Genomic DNA, 8,419 nt, shown 5'->3' on the forward strand with positions numbered 1-8,419 from the left:
TAATCATGGCTTTGGGGCCTGCATTTTAATTATTGGTATGTATTTGAGGATGAGGAGGGTCCCGAGCATCCTTCTTTTCTAATGAAAAAAAAAGTCCTGTCATGCCCTAGTCCCAACGGGGTGGGACATCTCTGTCCTTGGCAGTCTCCCCTCCACAAAGGGGGCGGAGGTGGCCCCCATCAGCCAACTGGACAAACGCCAGCACTCTTTATGGAGGGGCTGGGGTAGAGTTGGTTTTGCTAACTCAGAAAGAACGTCCAATTCTGATCCATGGTGCCAGCGAACCTTTAGCCAACAGATTCATCAGGGAGGGAGGCCCCTTAACATTTTAACTAATAACATTTTCTCGTTCCAAATACCACCCTTCTCCCCTAGTTTTCTTCCATTTGGCTAAAGGTCTGGCTGGATCCTAAAGTTTAATTGGAGTGATCTAATCATGATTGATCCGCCCCGGGGTGAGAGACGTCCAGAGCTTGGGAGAAATAAGGGCAAGTTTCAGACCAGGGCACACCTGCTCTAAAGACATTACCCGGCCCTCGGGGGTTCAGGGATCAGGAAAGAAACACAAAGGGATCAGATTCGGGCAGGGTGCAGCACACGTGGGGGAGGCAGAATTAAGGGGCCGAGAGAATAACTACAAATCCTGATGCCGGGATGTAAGTTTTAATCTCCCTCTTGGCTGATGGACCCTGACAAGCCACCAAGTCCCAATCTCATCAGTATGCTGGAGCCACGAGTGACCCCCAAACCGTGCCCTTCCACAGGGGGGTGTCAACATCTACCCACTCCTCACCCTGGGCGGGACACTCCCCGGGTATTGCCCTGGTGCTCGCTGTGGGTGCGCTGTGGGTGGTCTCAGGGGGCCCTGGAGCTGGGAGGGAGGCAAGAGCTGGGAACTGGTCACTAGTGGACCCCCCACCCCCGCCCTCGGCCCTTGTGGAGAGAGAATGAATGCCCTGGCCGGTTGCAGCGAACAAAGGAACTTCCTGCAATGCAACCCTAGCTGCTGCCCTGCGTCCCAAAGCTGCCTTCAACTTTCAACCCCACTCAATGGACCCCGCGCTGAGACACGCAGAGACCGAGATGAGGAGCAAAAGGACGTCAGCGCGACACCAAAATTGGAAGTGTGGCTTAAGCACCCGCTAGCCCCTGCCCTGGGTGGCCAGTTCACCTCATTATGACAATCATTGTGTTTTTCCTTCGCAGACAAAGGAGGCTCCTTACAGAGGAATATTGGAAGCCAGCAGCTACCTCATTAGCGTCTGCAGCCTCCTCTGCAGCCTCTTCCTTCGACAAGGCCCAAGATTAGCCCTGTGTTCATTAAGGGAAAAGGGCGGAAAGTGGAATAAAACTGAAAAACACAGCTGGGGGGCGGAGGGCGGCTCTTTTCTGCTGGCCATTCATTCACTGAAACACTTTGTGCACCTTGGGGATTTAATCACCAGAGAGGGGGCACGGGGTGGGGGACAGAGCCTACCAGGTTAAACTTGATGGAAGCAGTTAAAAACCCAAAATGGGGCGATTTGATTTGAAAGCTTCCTGGGATTTGTCATTGGGATAATCAATGTAAAACCTTCTTCCTGTTTGCTGTCTTTTAGTCCAGACTAAAGTAAGAGGAAACCTTTTGTCTGGGTGCGTTTTTGGTGTATTTTAATATTTTTTCTAAGTCTCCCTCTCCTACTTTTGTTTTTGCCTTTAATGCCTTTTTTTTAAATTATTCTTTTCTCCGGTCCTACATCTCCATCCCCCTCCACTTCTTTCTTCTCTCTTTGGTCCTCCCGTGGGAACTGGATGTATAAGAACGTCCAGCAGTGACTCCAGCTGTATTTTCTCATGGCTACTTTATTGACTTTATTTCAAGTCCTTCAAATAGCATCTGGTGCTTACCTGTGGGAGATCTCACCTGACCTGCCAAGTAAAGATTATTAACAATAATTTGCAACTGAGATAAAGGTGGCTTGGGAAAGCTGACCTACCCCAAGTTCTTGGAAGCTTAACCAGGACTCTAACCCAGGCCAACCGACATCTGAGCGCTTAAGTCTGAGCGCTTAAGGCAGCGTGGCAAGATGGCAGGAGGCAGGTTCCAGAGGTGGGAAGACCTGGGTGGCAGTTCCTGGGGGGTGCCGGGAGAGAAGGAGTGAGCAGCAGGTGTCCTTCCCTGTCACGCCTGGGGGAGTGTGTGCAAACAGAAGCAAACTGGAGCCACAAGGCCATGAGAGAGAAGGCATGGAAACGTGTCTGTGTGTCCGTGTGTCTGTGAGCCGGAAACATGTCAAGAGTTAAGCGAGAGAAAAGTCTTTACCTTAGTGAGAGCCCTTCGACGGAGCAGAGCGAGTCAGGAGGCAGTGGGTTGAAGAGGAAATTGGAGGTGAGGAAGGAAGACAGCAAGTGGAGAGAAGACGGTCAAGAAGCTGGGCTGGAAAGGAAAGACAGAGACTGTGGTGGCTAGAAAGGATGGCATGGGGACCCTGGGGTCTCCAGGCTGCGGAGACAGCAAAGTCAGAAACACAGAGGGAGGCCGGGGGACCGAGAGAGGCCCTCTTCTAAAACTTAAGATGCAATGGGCTGCCATGGGACAGTGGGCCCGACCTGCAGAGCCGCTGGACAACCTCTGCTTCCCTGGGAGGTGGCAGGCCGGCCCTGCAGTCAGGACAGGGATTTGTGAGGATCAAATGAATGGCTGATTGCAAACAAGTGCTCTGCAAACTGCAAAGGGTGACCTAACCACTCGCTACCATTACTCACTGGTAGCAGGAATCTCACTGGGGCCTGGATTTTTACTGGCCATAAATTATTCCGTCCTTAACATTAAGGATGTAAAAACCAGTGGTAAAAGCTCCTGTCAGTCTCTGGAAGACAAAAGGTCTCCTCCTAATAGCCTGGATTAACTCAAAGCGGGTCTCCGCCCACTTCATTTGTCACCTTCCAAGTCATCCTAGCACCTCCATTTGCCACATAATCCAATCAGCCCTTTTCAGATGCCGGAGGCTATTGTCTACACCAAGCTGGGCTTCTCTAAAGAGGCCTCAGTTGTTTTTGTCTTGTCCGGACAAAACTGGTTGGCTTGAAAGGGGACGAAAGAAAGTGCTGGTCAAATGAGGACCCCAATTAGCTTCCGAGAGACTGTTTTCATTATCTTTGTATCACATACCTAGCCTGGTGCACTGGGCACATTGTTGGTGCTCCAGAAAATGTTTGTTGAATTAATTGGTTTTTATTTCTTCTTCAATTTATTTATTGAGCACACATGGACATAGCACCTACTGGGTGCTAACTGCTATTACTGGGGGAGAATAGAGCTGGACATGTGAACAATGAGGGGCAAGCTCGGGTATTTAAGTATCTTGCAATTTCCACAGCAATTTAAAGAGCACTTTCACAGTAGTTACATCTTTTGGTCTCCAAAAGCACCCTGTGGGGTGGATAAACGTGGGTGTTGTTTTTTTTTTTTTTAATCCCCATTTAGACCATGAAAGGAACTGAAACTTGGAGAAGTTAAGCAACTTATTTAAGGTCACACCATTATTAAGAGGTGAAGCCAGCGCATGGTACCAGCACTGGGGCCACCCAGATCCCTAAGACCACCCGAGGCAGCTGAGATTTCAAACAGACTGTCCCACTGTCAAATGTTAGATTTAAAATAAAAGGGTTCTTAGTATAACTCTGGGCCGGGGGTGACAGGGGGTTAGGGGCAGCTACAATGAGTGCAGGGCTCAACCCTGGCCCCTCTCTTTCCAGCAATGTGACAAAACACTCACATCCCCCCAGCGGCAGTTTCCTTACCATAAAGGTAAATAAGTCCTACCCCCAGGGGACAGGGCACTCACTTCTCACGGGCCCTCTTTCCCACTCACCTTTTTAAATTGTGGAAATCATTGCCAAAGTCACCCTCACGTGGAAATGAGGCTGCCTCACTTCCATACAAATACTACACAGCAATAACACATTCATATCACAGAGCCAGTGCTCTGGAAATGGCTACATGCGTCATTGGTGTTCTTACTCAGGTCAGCCCGACGGCCACGGTGCAAGGGGAGCCCCGGGGACACGGCCGTCTGGAGTGCTGCTGTTGGAAAATAAATAAGACGCGTGAGAGAGGGGTGGGAGCGGTGGGAATCACTGACCTGCCAACCTTTCAACAAACATTTCCTGACCAGGCCCTGCCTGAGGCTGTTCGATCTCATTTAATTCTCACAACAACCCTAGGAGGTTGCTCCTGTGGTCCCCACTCCCCAGAAAAGGACAGGGAGATCTCAGAAGGGGTGGAGCATGCCTTTGGTGGTTTAGTAACATGCTGACTGCAGACACCCACCCAGGGGCTTGGAACTGCCAGGGAGAAGCGGGTCAAGCCCTTGGCCCAGGTCCCCCTCCTGAGAAAATTCCAAAAGGATCCTTCAATTCAGGACGTTGTGAGGGCAACAAGAGCCAGTCGAGAAAGACTGACACCCCCTTGGGGAGGGAAACACTCCAGTTGGCTAGCAGGTTAACAAAAGCAGACAGGTACAGGAAAGTAGAGAGTCAAGGCATAAGCATAGCAAAGGTCAGGGGTTAACGACCAATGCCCCCTCACTAGGGCATTGGTTTAAGTCTTTAGCCAAGAGGGACAGCAGGCTGGTCAGTTCTGGTCCTCTTCATCCTCCGCTGTCCTGGTCCTGGGGGTCTGCTGGTGGCTGCTTTGTATGCTGATGGAATCCAGGAATCTGTGCTCCTAGTTCTGCAATTGATCAAAGGTTAGAGGGCCCACTTAAAAGCCCACGTATGTACACATTAACTACAATTTAAACTAATTAATTAAAATTAAAGCTAATTAGTTAAAATGTTAAATTGTCTTTTAATTGCAAATGGGTCTGGGGGTGGTGCAAGGCCAGTGGCAGGGTTGGGGGATTCCACCCACCACGTTGTAGATGAAATGCCACAAGGAGGGGCGGATGTACCACAATGCGTAAATCAGCAGCAGGCACCTTGGCAGCAGCTTGGCATCGAGAGTGGGTGGTCTTCGAAGATGATGAGGTGACCAGATGACGTCATTCCTGAAGAGAGACCCTATGGCATGGGAGGGGGCCAAATCAGAAACCAGCTTGAAGACCTCTAACGGCCAGCACAGGAACAGCAGAGAGAGGGAGGGGCAGTCAGAGGGAAAGGGAGGGAGGATTGGCAATGAGGAGGAAAGAGGAGGGAGGGAGGGGTTAGGAGGGAAGAGGGAAGGGTGTGGAGGGAGGGGTTAGGAGGGAAGAGGGAAGGGTGTGGAGGGAGGAGGGGGAGAAGGGAGGAGGGAAGGAGAGAGAGGAGGGGAGGGGAAAGCAAAGATGAGGGAAAGAGAAGGGAGGGGGAGGAGGGAAGAGGAGATATGGGAGGGGGAGGAGGGAAGTGGAGAAACGGAAGGAGGAGGAGGGAGGGGAGAAATGGGAGGGAGACGAGGGAGAAGAGAAATGGGAGGGGGAGGAGAGGAATGGGAGGGGGTAATGATGACTTGATTGACAGGTCACAAGTGTTAGCTGTGTGCGCATGCGCCACCCGGAGCCCAGCTTAGCGGACTGCAAGTCATTTGCAGGCAGCGACCGCTAGGGGGCGCGCGGCCCGCACCCAGAACGCCAGCGCGCAGCCACCTGCGGCGCCCCCGCCCGCGCCAAGTGCGCAGCTGCCAAGCGCAGGACTGGCGCAGGATGGGCAGGGGGCGCCCAACAGGTCCCAGGCTGGGCCGGGGGCTCGGCCCGCCACGCAGGCGGCCGCGCGCCCCAGACGCCTCGCCAGTGTCCACCTGCGGACCCCAGGCAGCCCCTCGCACGGCCCCAAGGGCTTCTGCGCCACCAGCCGCAGGACCGCCCGCACCAAGCACCATGACGAAGCTGAGACCCCCACCATGGGGTCCTCACGGTGCACACGCCACCGCCGACGCGTGAAAACGCACCACCGGCTCCGACCTCGGCAAATCCAATCAAACAGACATCAATCAAAATTGTAAAGACCCGTCGTCAATACATCGTTTTCGCCTATTTTTGTGGTCTCAGGACCCCCGATACAAGATACGACATCGCCAGAAAATACTACAAATGGGGGTCGCCCGACCCGCTCCTTCGCCCCCAGGCACCGACGTGCCATCCCCCCAAAATCTCGCCTCCCTCCGTCACCATAGCAACAGTCTCCAGGTCCCGCACTGGTGGCGCCCAATTAACCTCTCTATAGCCCCCTCCTCCTGCCGCAATGAGCCGACCTACCCGAGACCCCCAAATCAAAGACCCCCAAAAATAAACTCATCTGCGCCACGCTCCCCCACGACACCCTATGTCGCGTAGCCAGTGCGGACCCTGAGGCCGCTCCTCAGCGAACCCCAGGATCTCAACACACCTCCCCTAGGTAAACGAATCCAGAATCTTCCAGAAAACTCCTCACTCGACCCCCTCCAACAGGAGAACAAAGGCCACCTCCCCTCCCCACCCCGCCCCCCAAAATTCCGCAGTGCCGCCAGCGCCCTCTCGCGGCCAGCACAGGAACCTTCCAGAAACCTGCCACGTAGCAGCCCGCCTGCGCCCCCCCACCGCAAGCCCGCCAGCTCGGGCTGGGGAGGGGGTGGCCTGGGGGGGCTTGACAGGGACAAAGGAAATAGCCAGAGGCGACTTTGCCAAAAATCCAAAGCCCGCAACATGTCAGACTCTTCCAACGACTACTACGCAACAGTGAAAAGACCCCCGGCCCCCAATTCCCAGCGCCCAGCGCCTGGGCCCCCTCAACACACCCCCTTTTCTGCATTTCTCGCCCCCCCTCTTTCCAGACCCAAGGACGCAGGCTTCTCTCCACCCCACCAGCCCCCGCACCTCTTCTGCCCGGCCCCCAGGTCCTCTCCCCGAGCTTCGCAGGACCTGGTCCTGCGCCCCTCGGGGAGGTTTGCGCTTGGGCACACCTCCCTCCACCCTGGGGTGCGTGGTCAGCCGGGGGCGACCAGGTGACCTCGGATAGAAATTGTAATCCCCAAATTTTGACTGGAATCCGTTCTGCACCAAACCCACGTTTTAGGGTGCGGAACCCCTAGAAGAGAGGGGCCTCCGCTCCTCCCGCCCACTAGCACCTGGCTATAGACCTAAGGGGGAAACGGACCCTAAGACCCTGCTCTTGGGGTGCCTCCCCCCAATTCCTGGGGCACGCAGAGCGCGCCGCCGCCATGTCTCCCACTATTAACGGGATTCTAAGGGTTCGAACGCACAAACGCTGGGGTTTGGACCCCGCGACTGCGTCACGCCGGAACCCAACAGGGGTTGTCTCGGCCTCCTAGTCCTCCGCATTCGAGGCCCTACCGCGCATCCTATGCTCAAGGACTGGGCAAGAACGGGGCCCTGATCGCCCCCCGCCCCAGGAAAATGTGCCTGCAGATGTCCCTTCCTGACAGTGTCGTCGCCGATGTGCGGGGACCAGGCGAAGTGGCCGCCTTCGGGAGAAGGTCCACCGCATCGGCCTCTCGGCGCGTCCAGGAGGACAGCGCCCAGCCCAGAGGGGATGTCATCTTCCTTTTGCGCATCCTTTGCCGCAAGGATGGCCACCCACTCACCAGGCGCGCGGTCCTCGCGTGGGCGCCCCGGTTGTGGCGCGGCGCTGGCCGGGCCAGCGAGCCCAGGCGCGCTCGCCGCCTCTCTCCGCCGTCTGCGCCAGGGCCCGGCGGGGTGGGGTTTATATGCAGGCGCAGAAGGGGTGGTCTCTGACGTCAGCGCATTCTGCTGCAATGCGCTCATTTCTCTAAAAGCGATTGGCCGGAAAAATGAGCCCCCCAGATTCTATGACAAATTGCTCTAGCCGCACCCAGACTGCAGCAAAGAAGAGAGGAAAAAATTCTGCCGCAGTGCCCCTGGCCGCCATGACCAACACCCTGTGGTCGCGGGCGCCTTTCGCCGCAGGAGCCCTGCTCCCGGGCAGAGCCAGCTGTGCGCACGGTTTTGGGGGGAATCACCCCAAGGATGCTTGTCCTTAGGTGGGCGGAGGGCGAAGGAGGGGCGGCAGGGATGCGGGTCACACACCTGGTGATTTCGGATCATCCATCCGAGGATGCGGGCTTGGGGAGAGAAAATGACGTTTTATCTTATTGTTCGGGAAAATAAACACCCCAGGGGAGATAACTGGTTCCCAAGGGTCAGCGGGGGCTGTCACCCCCACTCTAGCCCACCCGCCCGTTTCCGATTGGCAACGGTGACACAGCACAGCATCTCTGAGTCAGAAAAGCCGGGTTCTGCGTCCCTGGCTCTGACGCTTACAATTCATGTACCCCAAACCCCGCAACGGCTCCTCTCTTGCAGGGGTCCGAGTCCTCGCCTTCACAAGGGGTACCCCTGTAACCAGGGGCGTCACAGCAATCTGGACAGGACCTGTGTCCCTGTAGGGAAAGTACTTTCCACAGGAGGACTGGGTCCCATGTGGAGGTGCCTGGGGTACCCCA

The 8,419-nt window shown here is 55.3% G+C and overlaps 1 long non-coding RNA gene across 1 annotated transcript; it reads right to left on the bottom strand.

Moving 5' to 3' along the window:
* Window positions 1-3,436: 3,436 nt before the first annotated feature.
* On the bottom strand, window positions 3,437-7,639 carry LOC105861058 (uncharacterized). The gene is made up of 4 exons (XR_012919669.1): window positions 7,541-7,639; window positions 4,962-5,043; window positions 4,313-4,714; window positions 3,437-4,066 (listed from the first exon to the last, which is right to left on the bottom strand). It is a non-coding gene; the product is annotated as an uncharacterized LOC105861058 (long non-coding RNA).
* Between the last annotated feature and the right edge of the window lie 780 nt (window positions 7,640-8,419).

Source organism: Microcebus murinus, chromosome 6, assembly GCF_040939455.1.
Source record: "Microcebus murinus isolate Inina chromosome 6, M.murinus_Inina_mat1.0, whole genome shotgun sequence".
Lineage (NCBI taxonomy): Eukaryota > Metazoa > Chordata > Mammalia > Primates > Cheirogaleidae > Microcebus > Microcebus murinus.